The sequence below is a fragment of the Bos taurus genome, chromosome 13 (assembly GCF_002263795.3).
Source record: "Bos taurus isolate L1 Dominette 01449 registration number 42190680 breed Hereford chromosome 13, ARS-UCD2.0, whole genome shotgun sequence".
Lineage (NCBI taxonomy): Eukaryota > Metazoa > Chordata > Mammalia > Artiodactyla > Bovidae > Bos > Bos taurus.
The window spans coordinates 16306076-16325763 of record NC_037340.1 but is presented as its reverse complement, the minus strand read 5'-3'; the positions used below and the strand labels follow the sequence as shown (position 1 = coordinate 16325763).

At 43.8% G+C, this 19688-nt stretch overlaps 1 long non-coding RNA gene across 1 annotated transcript; it reads right to left on the bottom strand.

Annotated features, from left to right (window-relative positions):
• Positions 1-15201: 15201 nt before the first annotated feature.
• On the bottom strand, positions 15202-19640 carry LOC112449255 (uncharacterized). Its single transcript, XR_003037722.2, has 2 exons — positions 18878-19640; positions 15202-16433 (listed from the first exon to the last, which is right to left on the bottom strand). It is a non-coding gene; the product is annotated as an uncharacterized lncRNA (long non-coding RNA).
• Positions 19641-19688: the final 48 nt, after the last annotated feature.

Sequence of the window (19688 nt, the reverse complement as noted above, 5' to 3'; positions counted from 1 at the left end):
GAAAAGTCAGAAGTGATTTTTGTTCTTTGCAGGCTGAATACATGGCAAATTATTGACCAGATCTCAGTCACGACTTTGCAAGATTAACTTGGTCTTAAGGTCTGAAATGGAAGGAAATGGTCCAATGATTAGAAGTTAACTCTGTCCTGTTATTTCTTCGGGGTGGGGGAGAGAAAGCTAGACTCCAGGGCCCCAGTAATGAGGCAAAAGCAAGAGGCTATAAATACTTGGGCTGACAGAGCAGCAGATGGTTGGGTTGGATGGGGATGGTGGGGAGGGAAATGTGCTAAGTAGGATTGGCATATGTTTCCTCAAGTCTTTGACCTGCTTGTTACTCTAAAGACGTTATTAAAGTCTTGAAATATAGATGGAAAGTTGTGACAGCGAAGGAAAGTTGGAAAAGAAAAGGGGGGGAGAAAAGAAAGATTCCCCGAGGCATGAGATTCTCTCTCCCCTAAGTGATTGATTTGTATTATAAGTAATTGTTTTATCCATCTTGAAAGATGTCAAAGCACCACCCCCCAATTTCCCCTCCCCCTCCCCGGGTCATCATCCCAGTGGCACTAGATTGCAAAGCAGAAAATCGAGAGAGCAGTTGGGCTGTAGACCTGCCTGAGGGCTGGTGCACAGCTGGTTTGCGCCCATAGGAATTTCCTGTTGACTATTGCCTTGGGACCCTCCACGGGGTATCGTTAAGCAGCTCTGCCCTGTGGGTGAGAATGGCCCTTTAGTTCTGAGCCCTTTATTCAGTGAAGTAATTCAGTTCCAAAGTGTGATACCAGTTCTGCTCATGTTAGACCAAGACTTGGGTTTCTGTTTGTCTCAAGTCAGTATTTCCTTTGACTGAGACGTTACCCATTGACCTTTTTTGTTTGTTTTTATTTTATATGGAAGCATAGCTGATGAACAATATTGTGTTAGTTTCCATAACAATGTTGTGCTATGACTTATTCTTTTTTAAGAGTTTTTTTGATGTGGACCATTTTTAAAGTCTTACTGAATTTGTTACAATGTTTCTTCTGTTTTATGTTTTGGTGTTCTGGCCATAAAGCATGTGGGATCTTGGCTCTCTGACCAGGGATCAAACCCACCTCCCCTGCTTTGTAAGGCAATATTTTAACCCCTGGACTGCCAGGGAAGTCCCCTATAATTTATCCTTGGTTCATTACATTGTCAAGTCTCTGAGGGCAGGACCTCCTCTTCCCTGCATGGAGCATCAGGCTTCTGGCTCAGGGCAGAAGATGCTCCTTCATTGTCCAACCACATTGTTTGTAAAAGTCTCACTAGATGACACATTCTCTGATGGCACAAGTCACGTCTTCTCTTGTAAGGCTCCAGGGCAGCTGGCAAGGCTCGCTGTGCTCACATCCCACTAAATGTGGAATCGGATCATCTGTGGGGCATGAGGCATTCCCTGCTCTCCACCAGGGAAGAGAGGATGGAAGATGGGCAGTGCTGGATTCACCTGTACCTGCCCAGTATACCAGGCCCAGGGTGCAGAGGGTCAGACTGTGAAGCCCGTGTCCATCTCTCTGTAAGGCGCAGGTGGAGGAACCCTAACACCTGTACTCATGAGCCCGAGGCTGTGTGGAAATAAGAAGCCCACATCTCCTGAGCAGAGTCTCGGGGCCTGTGGGGCAGGCCAGGGTCCTCGGAGTCCGCAGGGTGCCAAAGACAGGAGTGAGGCAGTATAGGGACCCCGAGGAGTGATGAGATCCCCGTCTTCCTTCTCCAGGCCACTTGCCCCCACCCTGGAGGTTTGGTCCTACCTAGAAGAGCTGAGCTTTGGACCGGCTGCAGGATAAGAGAGCAACAGAGGATGAGACGGTTGGATAGCATCACCAACTCAGTGGACACGAATCTGAGCAAACTCTGGGAGATAATGAAGGACAGGGAAGCCTGGCGTGCTGCAGTCCATGGGGTTGCAGTCGGAAGCAACTTAGCAACTGAACAACTGGAGTGTTGCTTTCGATATAAAGTGGGCATCTGAAGCCCCACTAGCAACACCCCAGGCCTCCTGTTGGTAGCCTTTGGGTGCTGAAGATCTGTGTCTTCCTTTCGTGTTTGTTTGTCATAGCCTTAGATTTCGTGGTGGTGTAAGGATCTCAGAGAAGGTCAACCAGTAAAATCTGGCAATAAGAGAAGTTTGAGCTGCAAAATAGAAAATATAAGTACAAAAATATCTTGAAACAAAAATAAAAACATACACTGAAATTTACCATACTGAGTGAATTTAAAGCAATTTTGTGCTAAGTCACTCAGTTGTGTCCGACATTTTATGACCCATTGGGCTGTAGCCCACCAGGCTTCTCTGTCCATGGGGATTCTCAAGGCAAGAATACTGGAGTGGGTGGTCATTTCCTCCTCCAGAGAATCTTCTCTACCCAGGAATCAAACCGTATCTCCTGCGTCTCCTGCATTACAGGCAGATTCTTTACCTGCTGAGCCATCAGGGAAGTCTTGTGTGTATATTTACGTATGTATATATATGTGTATGTGTATATATACCAGGAAATTAACTCTTGCATTTCTTCATGTTTTTCTATTCTGCAGTAATGACATAAATTAGCACAATTATCATAGTATGTTAACATTTAAGTTTTCTCTTATTAGATGCCATTCATTTATTTATGAATTTTTAATAAGTTTGGTAGAGAATAGTGAACAAGACTGAGCTGGACTCCATTCTCAAAACCTGCTTAAAGGATGCTGCTAATATAAAAACGTATTTGAAATGGTTATCTCTTCAGACACCATGTCCAACAATTAAAAGCAAATGGTTTTCCCTCCTCTCCATTGTTGGCTGGGTGTTCAGCATGTCCCCAGACTGTTCAATACAATGTCTTGTTTCTTACTGCTGATAAATACACCTCTTTTTAAATATCATGTTGTTAGAACCTTAGAGATCTCCACCATCAACAATGTAACTTGTTTTTTTCCCCCACTAGCCAGGGCCCAGATCAATAAAGTAAAAGCATAATGACTTTCCCTGCTTTATTTTAGTAGGTTATCTGATACTATTTGCTTTCTTAGTCTTAGTCAATATTGTTGTCTCCTGGGAGGCAGAGATGCTATCTGTTCACTCCACCCATTTTTCCACCATCCTAATAAGAAGCCAGACAGGACAATGGATACGGAATCGTGCTGGTAATTTTTTAAGTGATTCTCAAGCAAATGAGAGCTCAGCCTACTTTCTATCCTTTTCGTTTCCTTTGCTAAGACTGTGAGCCATGGTGGCCACGCCTTTCACCTTGAGTCCCTTTAAAGATCAAGGTTCAGGACTCTGTTTTGCAATAGGGCAGCGCGGCCACACGGCTCAGCGGAGGCGCTGTGCACATCACTGACCTCTCGGCAGCTCATTTCAGAGCTCAGGCACGACTGTGCTGCCTTACCCAACAGGAGGGAAGAAAGTCATCTCCTACCCACAGTCCTGTTTTCTCAGGCTGTAGGGAGTTTAGAACACTGTGGGGGCACCTCTCCTCTCCTTTCTTTTCTTAAAGTGTTTATTTATTTGGCTGTGCTGAGCCTTAGTTGAGGCATGTGAGATCTAGTTCCCTGATCAGGAATCGAACCCAGGCCCCCTGCATTGGGAGCTGGGAATCTTAGCCTCTGGCCACCAGGTAAGTCCTTCCCTCCTTGTTTCTTTTTTTTTTTAGTTCCTATTTTTTTGTAATTCTATTTTATTTAACTTTACAATATTGTATTGGTTTTGCCATATATCAAAATGAATCTGCCACAGGTATACATGTGTTCCCCATCCTGAACCCTCCTCCCTCCTCCCTCCCCATACCATCCCTCTGGGTCGTCCCAGTGCACCAGCCCCAAGCATCCAGTATCGTGCATCGAACCTGGACTGGCGACTCGTTTCATATATGATATTATACATATTTCAATGCCATTCTCCCAAATCATCCCACCCTCTCCCTCTCCCACAGAGTCCAAAATACTGTTCTATACATTCTTCTCCTCCCTTCTGAGTGCTTTTATGGTTCCTTTCAAATGATTAACACCCTCAAAGACAAGATTTGGAGATGCCTGTTATGATTAAGAAAATGAGATTCTACACAGAATAATTATCTTCAGAGCCTCGGGCTTTTAAGCTTAATTCTGCCTCAAAGGAGCCACATTTGTGGGGCTATTTCTCCTTCCAAACTGAACTTTCATATCAATTGTGACCATGGTACCCAAGAGAACTGGTCAATAATTCCTCATCTAAAACGTGAAAAATTACTTGCCAAGAAGCATCAGAGTATTTTTGTATACATTCACCTCATGCTGTAACTGTAGTACTTGTCTGGGCTCTCATTTTGTCTATGGGTAAAGTATGTTCAAGCTGGATTTGGAAAAGGGAGAGGAACCAGAGATCAAAATGCCAACATCCACTGGATCATCGAAAAAGCAAAAGAGTTCCAGGAAAACATCTACTTCTGCTTTATTGACTACACCAAAGCCTTTGACTGTGTGGATCACAACAAACTAGGAAATTCTTCAAGAGATGGGAATACCAGACCACCTGACCTGCCTCTTGAGAGACCTGTATGCAGGTCAAGAAGCAACAGTTAGAACTCGATTAGTTCCAAAATGGGAAAGGAGTACGTCAAGGCTGTATATTGTCACTGTGCTTATTTAATTTATATCCAGAGTACATCATGAGAAACACTGGGCTGGGTGAAGCACAAGCTGGAATCAAGATTGCCAGGAGAAACATCAATAACCTCAGATATACAGATGACACCACCCTTATGGCAGAAAGCGAAGAAGAACTAAAGAGCCTCTTGATGAAAGTGAAGAGGAGAGTGAAAAAGTTGGCTTAAAACTCAACATTCAGAAAACTAAGATCACGGCATCTGGTCCCATCACTTCATGGCAAATAGATGGGGAAACAGTGGAAACAGTGAGAGACTTAATTTTGGGGGGCTCCAAAATTCCTGTAGATGATGACTGTAGCCATGAAATTAAAAGACGCTTGGTCCTAGGAAGAAAAGCTATGACCAACCTAGAAAGCATATTTAAAAGCAGAGACATTACTTTGCCAACAAAGGTCCGTTTAGTCAAAGCTATGGTTTTTCCAGTAGTCAGATATGGATATGAGAGTTGGACCATAAAGAAAGCTGAACGCCAAAGAATTGATGCTTTTGAACTGTGGTGTTGGAAAAGACTCTTGAGAGTCCCTTGGACTGCAAGGAGATCCAACCTGTCAATCCTAAAGGAAATCAGTCCTGAATGTTCATTGGAAGGACTGATGCTGAAGCTGAAATTCCAATACTTTGGCCACCTGATGGGAAGAACTGACTCATTGGAAAAGACCCTAATGCTGGGAAAGATTGAAGGCAGGAGGAGAAGGGGACGACAGAGGATAAGATGGTTGGATGGCATCACCAACTCTATGGACATGAGTTTGAGTAAGCCCCGGAAGTTGGTAATGGGCAGGGAAGCCTACAGTCCATGGGGTCACAAAGAGTTGGACATAACTGAGCTACTGAACTGAGCTTAGGCACAAAGCAATGAAGGGTTTTTTCAACTTTTATTGAAGTATAGTTTCTTTTCCATTATATAACATGTTATTACAAGCTATTGAGTATAGTTCCCTGTGCTACACAGTAGGACCTTGTTGGTTATCTATTTTAAATATAGTAGTCTGTATCTATTAATCCCAAACTCCTAATTTGTCCCTCCCCCCATCTTTTCCCCTTTGGTAACTGTAAGTTTGTTTTCTATATCTGTGAGTCTATTTCTGTTTAGTAAGTTATTTGCATCATATTTTTGATTCCACATATATGTTATATCATATGTTGTTCGCCTTTCTGTTTCTGACTTACTTAGTCTGGCCATCTCTGGGTGGATCCATGTTGCTGCAAATGGCATTATTTCATTCTTTTTTTATAGCTGAGCAGTATTCCTCTGTACCATCCGTAGGCTCACAAAGAGTCGGAGATGGCCGAAGCTACATTGAGATGGCTGAAGCTACATTGTAATTTGTAACAGGGGAAAATATATAGGCTGAGGAGATTTGTAAGGAAAAAAGTGGGAGTCACCAGTAAACTGTAGCTCTTCAAACTTTATATTTCATGCCTTTCCTACGTGGGGAGTGTTACCCCTTGATTTGTCTCATATAAGGGATGAAGAGGGTCATTTTCTGAAGTTCCATTTTTTTTTTAAGCAATAGTGGTTCCAAATTTTCAAGCTGATTTTTCTAAAACATTGAGCATAAAGTGTTAAATTCAAAGCTGCTTTGTTTTCTCTTCAATGTTTATGAGATACATACTCCATTCATTTGTTCTGCTTCAAACATCAAATTATTTTATCCACTCAAAGATGAAAATTTTGCACACAAGTCCTAGAATAAATATATTGCATTAAATGCATTTTGCTTTGCATGAAACCTTACCACTCTTTATTTGTAATCAACTCCTGATATATTTTAAACAACAGAATGAAATATGAATTCCTTTGCTGTCTTCTTTCTGGATATTTCTAGATGAGCATTTTGTAACCTGGAGAGAATGGACTCCACTTAAGGAGCTTTCCCTTCATATATATATATATATATATATATATATACATATACACATATATATACATACATAGTATATATAATATATATAGTATAATATTATATATATATATTCCCTTCATATATATATAACATATATAGTATATATAATATATATAGTATAATATAATATATATATACTATTATATATAGTATATATAATAGTATAAAATGGTTCTAAATCCTCTGAATAGTGTTAAAAAGACTCCGTGTGTCTGTCTATGAAACTGAAAAAGTGAAAGTGTTAGTCACTCTTTGTGACCTCATGGACTGTATCCCCCAGGCTCTTCTATCTATGGAATTCTCCAGGCGAGAATACCGGAGTGGGCAGTCTTTCCCTTCTCCAGGGGATCTTCCCAACCCAGGAATCGAATCCAGGTCTCCTGCATTGCAGGCAGATTCTTTACTGTCTGAGCCATGTCTGTCTATACTTGTAACTTTTGTTAACCTGTGGGAAAATATCAGAGTTTTCATCTCATTATTAAAAGGAAGCCAGAATTCCAAAAGGATAAGAGTCACTGCGCTAAATATTAATTTAAAAGATTTGACTTGTTGACAATATAAGAGTTTGTTTGTTTTTCCACTTTCTTAGCTGATAGTAGCTAGATGACTTGAATTAAACTAAGGCCTTCATTTGAAATAGTGAGCACCCAGGTTTTTAAAATACTCAAATTTCTGAACTGTCACCTTTGTAGATCAAAACCTCTACCAGTCTGATGTACACACTGCTATATTTTAAATGGACAATCACCTACTATATAGCACAGGGGACTCTGCTCAATGTTATGTGGCAGCCTGGATGGGAGGGGAGTTTGGGGGAGAATGGATATGTGTATATGTATGTACGGCTGAGTCCCTTTGCTGTCCACCTGAAACTATCACATTTTTTGTTATTTGGCTATACCCCAGTATAAAATAAAAAGTTAAAAAAATTTTTTCTACCAGTCTGGGGAGATGGAGACATCAACCTACCTGCTCTCCTCCTGAACATCTCTTTGTGACTCCTTCGGTACAGAATTAACATGCTACATTTATTGGTCTTAAGAAAATCCTTTTGTGAAATGAATTTACACATAATCATGAATATCCTGGGGCCTGCAATCTTTTAAAAATTGCTTCTCTTTGGGGAAGGTGATTATAGGTCTCTTTTTTCTCTCTTTACCGAGCAAATAAAAGATGTTATAAACCCTCTTTTTTGCTCTACAGTTAAGCTACCAAATCAGGTGGACCTGGTGCCACTTTACACCGCCTTTTCCTCCCCTTTTCCTCCTTTTTCCCTTTCTGTTCACCAGTTTTGAATCTTGACTGAGATTAAGTGTATAAAATGTCTCCAGGAAAAATACTGGCAGAAATTGAATAAATACAGAGATTGAGTACATCTGACCTGTAGAAAATAAGGCAAACTATAGTATATGCTGAAAAGTTTCCTTCTGTCTCCCCCATCTGCAAAATGAATCACATTACTATAGCTGCAGTAGTCACTGAATCATACCCAATTAAATGGACTCCAGCTGCGCACGGCAATCTAAAGTAACAAATCCACAGGAAAAAAATCAAGGTCTTCTTGTAGTGGTAGAAACTTCAATCCTGTTTAATTAATGTATTTACTGGTCACCTCCTGAATGACCAATACTGGGGGAACATTTTGGCCAATCCTACAGTTTGGTGGTTCCTCAAAATATCAAAAATAGAACTACCACATGACCCTGCAAACCTATTTCCAGATATAGAGCCAAAAGAATTGAAAGCAATGTCTTCTTTTTCCTGATTCTCTTGCTAATTTTTTTTGATTGAAGTAGAGCTGATGTACAATGTTCTGTTCATTTCTGCTGTACAGCAAAGTAATTCATTTATGAATATATTTTCATTTATGAATTTATAAATTCATTTATGAATATATATTCTTTTTAATATTCTTCTCGATAAGGCTTATCACAGGATATTGAGTATGAAAACACAGTCTTGAACAGATATTTGTACACATTATCCAGGCAATAGATGGAAGCAACCCAGATGTCTGTCAACAGATAAATGGGTGGACAAAATGTGGTTTATCCATACCATGGAATATGATTCAGTCTTAGAAAGGAAAGAAGATCTGATACCTCTTACAACACAGATGAATCTTGAAATAAGTGAAATAAGACAGTGATAAAAACATAAAAACAAATGCTGCATGCTTCCATTCACATGCAGTTCCTAGCGCATCACCAATTCAATGGACATGAACTTGGCAAACTCCGGGAGATAGCGAAGGACAGGGAAGCCTGATCTGCTGCAGTCCATGGGGTCACAAAGAGTCAGACATGACTTGGTGATTGAAAACAACAACAGCAGAGTCAGCTTCAGAGACTGAAAGTACCATGGTGGTGGCCAGGGGCTGGGGAGGAGGATGAGGAGTTGTGTTTCAACGGGGAAGAGTTTCAGTTTTGCAAGGTGATAGCCTTCTTGAGAAGGATGGTGGTGATGACTGTACAACATGATGAATGTACTTATTGCCGCTGAAGTGTACACTCAAAAAAGGTTAAGATGGCAAATTTCCCATTATGTCCATTTTACCACCATAAAAATCAACTGAAAGGAAAAAAAGGTCTGGCCTAAAATGACTAATGTTGCCTGAAGCCCCACCGAGCAGAAGCACCCCCTTCCCGCCCCCCCCCCCCGCCCCACCCCCCTGTGCAGTCTCTCGGAGTCTGATTCCTGGACCAAGTAGCTCATCAGATGCCCTGGGAAGCAGTTAATTATTTCCCTTTGATACTGGCTTTTTCATCTTAATACAGCAGTTTTACGGTCTCTGATAATTACTGTGTCTTGATAACTCTTTTTAATCTAATGAGGTGTGGCCAGCTCTGCTTCACAAGGCAACGCGTCATTACCTTCTGTGTCATGCTGTGCCCTCCATCACCGCATCGCCAGTCAGGTGCTAACCGGCCACTTGCCATTGGCAGATCACTCAGCACTGGTGCTTAATCGCCTTCCAGGACCACTTACAAACCTGTATTTTATCCCACCCACAAACCAGGTTGAGGGAACCTCTCAGACAAATCCTTTTTCCACTAACCAGACAATAAGATCTTTAGGGGAGCTCCTGGGCTTCCCTGGTGGCTCAGACAGTAAAGAATCTGCCTGCAATGCAGGAGACCCAGGTTCAACCCCTAGGTTGGGAAGATCCCCTGGAGAAGGGATTGGCTACCCACTCCAGTATTCTTGCCTGGAATATCCCATGGACGGAGGAGCCTGGTAGGCTGCAGTCCATGGGGTTTCGAAGAGTCGGACACGACTGAGCGACTTCCCTTTCACTTTTCACTTTCATGCATTGGAGAAGGAAATGGAAACCCACTCCAGTGTTCTTGCCTGGAAAGTTTCATGGACAGAGGAGCCTGGCGGGCTATAGTCCATTGGATCGAAAAGAGTCGGACATGACTGAGTGACTAACACTTTCAACTTTATCATGCTCTGCTCCCAGGAAGTATAATGTTTTATCTCAAAAGCCTCCGAAGGGTATTCCCTGGCAGTCAAGTGGTTAGGATTCTGTGCTCTCACTGCTGAGGGTGGGGAGCTCAGTGCCTGGACTAGGAACTAAGATCCCACTAGCTCTGAGGCGTGGCCAAAAAAAAAGAAAAGCCCTGAAAGTAACAGGGAGAAGTCTTGCTGAGCTGGTGCCGAGTGACTTCAGGCAAACCCTTTAACCTCTCTAATTCCTTATCCCAAACAACATACTGCTGTGGGTTGTCTCCAAAACTACATGAGTTCATTGGTACACATGTTGCCAAGCCACATCAGCCTGGAAGAAAAAAGTAAGATAGCTCCCTTCAGTCTACTTTTGAAATGAGTCAGGGCATAAATTCATAGAGTCGAGGTGCTATCAAAATCTACTTCTTTAGGTTGCCTTTCAGCCCCAGACCAAGCTTCCACTGTTATCACTGTCAAATCGTCTGGGGGTGAGAAAGTGGGCCTTGGGGCTCTGTTTATGTATTCTCTTTGGAGCTCATTTTGAGTCTGCTTCTATAAATGAACTTCAGAGGCAACATCTCAGGCAAGACTTTCCATCTTGTCAGGGTTATTTCTGTGATTTGGAAATGAATCTCAGACACACACCTTGAATAGAAGGTCGATTTTCATCCGGGCACATGGATTTCTCTTATTTTCGGGAAGACACAAAAATCAAGTCATTGGTCACAGGTATTTTCCAAGTTATGGTCTTAGGAATTTGATCAGTTTATAATGTCAATAAAAACATGATGAACTCTACTTCTGTGCTTCCAAGTCTGGAAAGACCACTGCACTGTTACCTTCAAAAATCCTCTCTTAGACCAAAGGAGAGACCACAGGGTCTGTGTCAGGAGCGTGGACCCTTTCTCTGCTCTCCAGCCTCCCACGTCCCCCGTGGTAATGACGGAGAAGGTTAGAATTGGCTGTTTCCTAGTTTTGTAACAAGTGGATTAAAGTCTACTGGAGCTATTCACGTCACCTTACTGAGACAACGGGCTGTACTGTGAGTCCTCGTCTTTTATGGAGAGAAGTTGTACCTATAAATGATCTGAAGAATATAACTGTACCTCAGAGAAATGAAATGGGAAATCTATTCACAGTGAAAAAAATACAGCCATGAGTGTCATCTTCTGCCACGAGAGAAAATACATCATCCTTTCTTCCTCTTTGTTGGTTGTAATTCAGTCGCTAAGCCTCGTCCGACTTGTTTCGAACCCATGGACGGCAGCACTCCAGGCTTCCCTGTCCTTCACCATCTCCCAGAGCCTGCTCAAATTCATATCCATTGAGTTAGTGATGCCATCCAACCATCTCGTCCTCTGTCACCCCTTTCTTCTCCTGCCTTCAATCTTTCCCAGCTTCAAGGTCTTTTCCAATGAGTTGGCTCTTTGCATCAGGTGGCTAAAGGAGTACAACTTCAACTTCAGCATCATTCCTTTCAATAAATATTCAGGGTTCATTTATTTTTGGATTGACTGGTTTGATCTCCTTGCAGTCCAAGGAACTCTCAAGAATCTTCTCCAACACCACAGTTCAAAAGTATCAGTTCTTCGGTGCTCAACCTTCTTTATGATCCAACTCGCACATCCACGACTGCTGGAAAAACCGTAGCTTTGACTATATGGACCTTTGTTGGCAAAGTGATGTCTCTGCTTTTTAATACGCTGTCTAGGTTTGTCATAAATTTTCTTCTAAGGAGCAAGCATCTTTTAATTTCATGGCTGCGGTCACCATCAGCAGTGATCTTGGAGCCAAAGAAAATAGTCTGTCGCTACTTCCTCCTCTTGTACTACATTTTTCCTTGGAGTCAGGGAGCCTCATGACAGTCATCCACTAGATGGCCCCATCTGTCTGTTTATCCAACAGCCTGCAGCCCTTCCAGGGGTTGAATCCAGTTTTGAGACTAGAAAGCTAGAGGGCAAGATTTCCTTAGAAACACTGTATTCATTAAAAAGTAAATTAAATAAAGATCACTTTGACTATAAAGTGCCTATGAAGGTCCCAATCTCCTAGCTGCAAGGCTCAGTGTGCTAAGCAACCGATGTGAGGGGATTTTGTAACAAAGCCCAGACAATGCAAATGGACAGAAGGCACCAAGGAGGGGAAAGTGCGTGGGACATGGGACACTCTCTCTCATATTCAATAAATACTGCAGTTGCCTGGAAATCGCGGCCTAGTGTTTACTTCCCCTGACTGCCCACGAGGCCTGCAGGGTTGGGTTCCCATGCTGGGTGAGAGCAGTGACTCCTCCTGTGAGCCTGTCCTCATCTGGAAGTCATCAAGCCACGTTGAGAAACATTTTATGTCTTGCCTGTGAACGGCGCTCACGTTTCCAGGTCTTTCGCTGGGTTTGAGCTCCGAGGGCACGTTGGCATGTGGAACAGACATTTCCATGCAGGGGTGTCTTGGCAGCTCCAACAGCAGGCTGAGCTGGGCCTTCTGTCCTGTCCCCGCCTTGACCTTGGGTGCCCGGCTCTTGCCTCGCGGCTCTTTTGCTTCCTTCTGTCCCCTTCTCTAATTAGGCTCTGGTTTTTCTGTGACCAAGGACCAGAACAGTCTGCTACTTAATTTCTCTTTTTTTTCTTTTCAAAGTTTCATCTCACAGTTTTTTTTTAAATTTATTTTTAATTGAAGGATAATTGCTTTACAATGTGGGTTTGATTTCTGCCTAAAAGTTTATTATTAAAATAATGATCTGATTATTCCAGATTCACAAAGAACCAGACTTGTCCTTGGCGGGCTGTGATTACCTCTGAGCTCAGGACCACCTCTCCACCTGGAGGTGGGGGCGGGGGTCCCCAAGGTGGGGAGGGGGGCTCCCTGCTACTGGACCACCGGGCTGATGAGATGCGGGGTGACAGCTCTGCCCAGACCACCCCGTGGTGCGTCCACTTGCATTAACATCAACATTACGACCCGTCACCTCTTAGCTTCTCAGGAAGGCGCCTGGGACACGTTTGGGGAAGAATTCGGACAAACAGGCCGCTGCCCCCGTCCCGTTCAGACTCACAGCGTTAGTCCGCTGCCTGGGGCTCCCTTCTCTGCTCCCCGCCTTCCTCCATCCGAGGTACCTTTACCGTATTTGTTATTTGTTGGGCAGACTTGGTCCAAGCTGTCTAAATGCACTCATCCAGGGTGCTTTCCAAAACTGATTTAATTTTTGAAGTTGAAGGAGGAGGAAGGGTGTGGGGAGGTGGGGGTGAGATTTCTACCCTCTGTGGCATCATTGGAAGAGTTGACAGTGTCCATTTTATTTAACCAAAGAGGTGAAAAAGAGACAGGGAGAGAGAGAGATGATTGATATTAATAGATCAGGGAGGATCCCTGCAGGAGGGCATGGCACCCCACTGCAGTATTCTTGCCTGGAGAATCCCACGGACAGGAGAGCCTGAGGGGCTACAATCCACAGGGTTGCAAAAGAGTAGGAAACAAGTGAGCACACACACACAGCAGATTAGATGGATGGATGGACGGACTATGGACACAGAGATCAGTAGAGAGATGATAGATACGACTGGTGGGTGGATAGATAAGCGGAAGACGGTTGCTGCTGCTAAGCTGCTAATTCGCCTCAGTCGTGTCCAACTCTGTGCGATCCCATAGACGGCAGCCCACCAGGCTCCTCCGTCCCTGGGATTCTCCAGGCAAGAACACTGGAGTGGGTTGCCATCTCCTTCTCCAATGCATGAAAGTGAAAGGTGAAAGTGAAGTCGCTCAGTCGTGTCCGATTCTTAGCGACCCCATGGACTGCAGCCTACCAGGCTCCTCCGTCCATGGGATTTTCCAAGCAAGAGTACTGGAGTCGGGTGCCATTGCCTTCTCCGGGAAGACGGTTCGACAGATTTTATACTTCAGTTTACTTTACCTTATTACAAAGGTAATCCAAAGGAAAGGCACAAGTAATTTTTTAATTGACATCATAGAGAAATCCTATTTGCATATTTTTGGTGAAGTGAGATGTGGATCCTCCTCTGGTTTGGGATGCCCTGGCTGGATACTGCAGGAACACGTCAGAGTTGGGACAGCTGTGAGCTCCATCCACAGAGAAGGTGGGCAGTGTTGGGGGAGCAGGAGGGCCTTTCTCTGCAGCAACAAAGCTGAGTAAGAATTCAGAAGCACAAGAATAAACACAGCGCTTATCCTGCCTGGAAATGGCTGAGATCTTGGGGCACTTCCTCGGGGTGCGGAGCTGGTGTGGTCCTGTGAGCACTGTTCTCTGACCCAAGCATGCTCTGCAGGGTGAACTCTTGGAGGAAGACAGGCTACTTTGATGGGAGGGCATAACTGATAGTGTTTTGGCCCTTCCATCCATAAATTAAAATATTCAACTTGAGGTCACAGTAGAAAATGCTCTTGTCTTCTCTAGAGGTCTTAGATATATAGTCAGTGACTTATGCAACCCTCAAGTCTGCCTAAGTGCCCTGAAGAAGCCACTTTAAAAATGAGAATGATTAATTAAGACCAGGTCCATCTAGTGCTTCTGCTTTTAAAAAAGATTCCACCAAACAACAGCTTTGTTGTTTTATGGACCGCTGTACATACAATGGGCTCGCTTGATTACAATGCCACATGCTTCAAATATTTTTGCTGAAACTGATCAGGCCCCAGGGGGACCCTCAGTGCCCGGGGAGGTTTATGCAAATGCCCCTCGGGGGAGATGTGGAGATGGCTTCAAAGGTTTAGGTCTCGTGATTGATAGCAATAAGAAAAAAGACTTCATACAGTTACAGGGTAGGCTCAGGTCTCTCTTTTTCATATCCTTGTTTACAACTTTTCCCATCTTGGTGAATCTGAAAATATTGTGGTGGAATTCTGATTTTTCTTCTGCCTTCACTTCTAGTGGAACACTTTAAGGAACCAAAGGATGAAAGACACTCTTGGAGATTCTGGTCTGATCTGACCACTTTTAATGTCTATCTAAAGAACGTGGAAGCTCCCAGTGCCCAGAGAGTTTTCCCTAGTGTTAACTTGTCATCATGCTGCTTTTTTCTCCTGGATATTCCAAACAGGACCCATTTGGGGGTATTTTTTCTCAGTTTATATAATAACCTCCTGCACAAAATATGTTGTTATTCCTTTTACCTACCACACATGAGAGTCAAATGAGATAAACCTAAACATTTACCCAAAAAGCATAAAATGACTTCAGAAATACATTTGACTTTCTTTAACTTCAGCTTATTTCAAAAACGCCATGGGTTTGGGTATATGGATGTTTTCTGGATTTCTTGTTTATCCAACTGATTAGTCTGAGGATGTTTCTTAAAGTCTCCATAATTTCCTCCTTATGAAAAAATCAAGTGGATGACTTATGGTCAGAGTTATTGTGAACATAAATAAAATATTAATGCTGTCACTTAATTCTTTCATTGAAGTAATTGGGGCAAACATTATAATGTATAAAGAACTGTAAATATTTGTATTTCATGTCCATCTCATTCATTTCTAAAATTCACCCACATGAATAGCGTAGAAGTAAATACATTTGCAAAGTACAGAGAAACAGTACAGAGTAGACTATAATCATACAATAAATGGTAATGCATAAAGAAACCTGTTCCTCTGTTCTGTGAAACATGAAAACAAATAATAGGAGCCTTTTTCATGTACCTCACCAACATCTCCCTGTAACATCTTGTAGAACAAGACCCTAATCTCTGTGCCCATACAGGGTGCTCTAAAATGTGCCATTGTCTTTGCAACCGTAATTAACTGGATTTTGTCTACAAATAAATATGCATAACGCACGTAATCATCACAAATTGCTGCACACCTGAAATGGGCTCTGGTTGGCAATGAGCCATGCTGAGTGACTCTAGGATGGACATTCAGTTTTTCTGAGCCAATCAGGGCACTTTTTCAGCAGGAAAACCTGATGTCATGGTGATGAGCGTCTCCTTTTCTTCCATCCTCGTTTCTTCTACTGATAGCATTTCATATTCAATGAACACGTCTTTGGGAAAACAGCTCAATTCATTTTTACTGGATAGGCTGCATCGCATTTTGCCTCTGATCTATGACAGTGGGTTGGTCAGTTTCTTTGAAAACTGTTGGAGAGACGGTGGTTGTCAGAAATGAGACAGGGTAGCACAGCAGCCCTTGATTGGACTGATCACTGCCTGGTGTCTATCACTGCCCACGAGACCCTGTGCTGGGGCCGGAGCCGAACAGACGTTCTTTAGTCTCTGCCCTTGGCTGACGGATTTCTGAGAAACACAGACAGCTGGATCTCCTGCCGTGTTGGACGCAAGCTCCCCTCCTTTTCTGTTTGTCCCTAAGCGTATCACTGGCTTGGCCCTCTCTCTTTTTAAGTGCATTCATTCATTCGCTTGTTTCTTTCGACACATCTCTGCCTAGTCTCTACCACGTGCAGGCACTGCGCCGGGGCCTGGGAATAGAAAAGAAAGAAAGAAAGTGAAGTCACTCAGTCGTGGCCGACTCTTTGCGACCCCATGGACAGTAGCCTGCACCAGGCTCCTCTGTCCGCAGGATTTTCTAGGCAAGAGCACTGGAGTGGGTTGCCATAGAACAAGCTGCAATGCCCTCTCTGATTCCTGTTGGTGGAGCTCACACCTCATCAGGGAAGAACAATGTCCAGCAAAGAATCATCCACAAGGGCAGAGACCAAGCTTCTGTCCCCTGGAAAGGGTGGTGTTTGTGTTTTTTAGCCAAAGAACTGTGGGAAAAAACAGGATCATTTCAATAAAATGGGATTGCCATAGCAGAACTGGCCGTGGATATAAAGCCTTGGATTTTTTTTTTTAGGCCAGTGAAAGGAAAGCCGTGTTTCCCACCTATGGGCCTTTCGTGATGGTCAGCGCCTACAGAGTGGGCTTTAGCACCTCCTGTTTCCTTTCCTTTCCTCTTTGCTTAATTACCCAGTAAATTTTGTCTTAGGGGCCACTGTGGGAATGCAACTCATAGGGGCTAGAGTGAAATTAGTGTCCTGGCTAGTGGGATATCAGGATTATTCCTACTGACGTTTGGAGAACACAATGAGAAACAGAAGAAATCCAGCTCAGGAGGGTTTAGTCCCTGCAACAGAGAAAGAGACACTGGGGTCAGCTTGCTCTTTGCTCAGAGCTTCTTTTCTCTCCTACTGTGGGTCTTCACAGAAAGTTCTCTGTGGGATCCCTGAGACTCCAGTGTCCCATTAACAGCAGGAGTTTGGAGAGTTTCCACATTGGACAGGGTTCCCTGGCAAAGAACAAAGTATGCTCTGGTGAGTTTAAGCAGAGGATTTATCACTAGGTTACATGACTCCCAGCATCCTCAATGGGACTGAAGAAATTGAAGAAGTTCTAGGCTGAACTGACATTGAAGAAACTCCAGGAACTTCTCCCAAAGTCACAGTGCAGAAATGACCACCGAGGCACTGCAGGGCTGTCATCATCAGAAAGCCACCTGCCATCTCGGCGGGGAGTCCGCGAGTTCAGCTCTGTCCACCATAGCACGAGGCGTGTGTTGCACCCTGCTCTCCCCCTACGTCAGCCTGGTCCTTCTTTGTGATAAGATTTGCACTAAAAGAGACGAATCTACTTTTAATTTTACTCCGTATGACGGGAGCACTTTTTAGACAGCATTTCCAGCTTTATCCCTGACCGGAGCTTGGCTAATTTGTGGTCGTCTCCCTGAGCTCAATGGATACCCACTCAGACTTTGTCACACTGGTTCAACTGGCTGTGAAAGTGGCCTTCTAGAAAGTTATAAAGACTTGGGAAAATGCCACACCACCTCCCCTGCCTTTCTGAAAGCTTGTGTACCCTCTCAATCACCGACAGACCCCTGCACAGACTTGCTTCGTGATAAGCTGATGCCCCCGTGTGTGCATGTACCTCTCAGCTACATGCACGCACTGTGGCACCTCTTACACTGAGGAACACAGAGCGGGCATGCAACAACTGGTCCTTGGCTAGATTATACATTTATTAGCTCACTCCAAAGTTGGTCTCCATGGGCTACACACGACATGGAAGAAAACCGCAGCCCCATGACCTATTGAAAAATGTGACATCTCGTCTGAGTGCTGGGTTGTTCTTCAAAGAAAGAAAACAAATGTCAAATTTGTCTTCTAGCTTCTCTGATTTTCGTGTTGTCCTGGCTTTGTACTTTGGGGGCTGGGAAGTCTGATGTTTCACGACTGCTTAGAATTAAGCATGAAAAGCGCTAGGCGTGTAATTCTGGGGGTGGTAGAAAGAAGCTGGGAGGGGTCAGAATTAATGGAATCTGGGGGCGGGTTGGGGGGGGGCAGCGCTCCTCACTGACTCCCTTTGTGCAGGAGGAGACCAGATGGCGAGAGGGTGGAAGAAATGACTACTTCAAGTTGCTCCCAAAACTGGGAGTGGGTGGGATTCGAGTCACTGTCAGGTCACGTGCACGCTGGTTGGACTTGGGGAAGTCAGTGACGGTGAGCCTCGGCATTCTAAAGAGCCTTCTCCTTAGAAGTTTAAAATTCTTCCAGCAACATCCTCCAGCTCCACCTGAGGCCAAGCCTATGAACTTTCACAAGTAATTTCCAAGGACTTATTGAGGCTTAGTTTTTTCTACCAATGGGAGGCTATGCATCATTCTTAATCTGAAAGCCCAAGGGGAGAGAATTTATGTTTGTTCTCCTCCCATCTCTTTGCTTAATAACCCTGCTCCCAGCTGTCTTCAGTAACATTCTTGGCAGAGGGGCAGGCAGGACCGCCCTCCTTGGGACCCGGAGGGTGTGTCCTGGTTAGAAGTGAGATGTGTCTGTTTCTCCCATGATAGGCACCCTGGAGGCAAGAAGTTGGGGGTGGGGCGCGTCTCGAATGAGTTGTATAGCAATGGAGTGATCACGCTACTTACCCAACAGTGGATCGTCCACAATTCAGCTCTTTCTGGCTTGGAATATCCTGCGTTGCTTTTGTGTTGGTCGGTTCACTGTCCCGATCACTTGTTTAATCAGGACAAGTATTTGTCTAATTCCACAATGTCTCTGTATTGCCTGAAGCACATGCCAGTTTGCAGCAGGGAAATTTGTCCTGGAAGCACATTAGGTTCACAGATGATGCAAGTTTATACCAACTATCTATTCATGGATAGCATTTTTTTTTTTTTTTTTTGCATCCTTAGTTGACAATTATCAGCTATGTGATTGATTAAACAGTGAGAAACTGTTTATGCTAGTAGGCTAGACAACCATTTCACTCCCTCTATATTTTTTAAAGCAAATATTGAAGTTCACTTTTGAGGATAACACCTGAGTGCTGAGACAGTTGCTCTCTTGGGAGAGACCCACATGGCGTGTCCTACGACCCCGTGCAAATAGTGTGTGCGTGGGTAGCTGGTGGTGAGCACTCAATAAGACCATATAGAAAGAACAGGATGAAAGTCTGACATAAATTCTCCCCCTTGTGTAAGGATAAAACTGTATATTATATTCAGATGCAGGCTGAACTGAATCAAGTCTTATTTCTTTGTGGCCCATGATTATCTCTGTAGATACGGCCCTTGGGGTTGCAGTTGTTCATCATCCAAAGGCCATGGAGACTTAATTCCTCCTTAAAATAAGATTGATTCTGAATATGGCTGGTCCTCTGCCCTCCTGTCTTAGACACACATCCTGCCGGCCACGGAGGCAGGCGTGGAGGATGCTGTCCATTCCGTTACCATGACA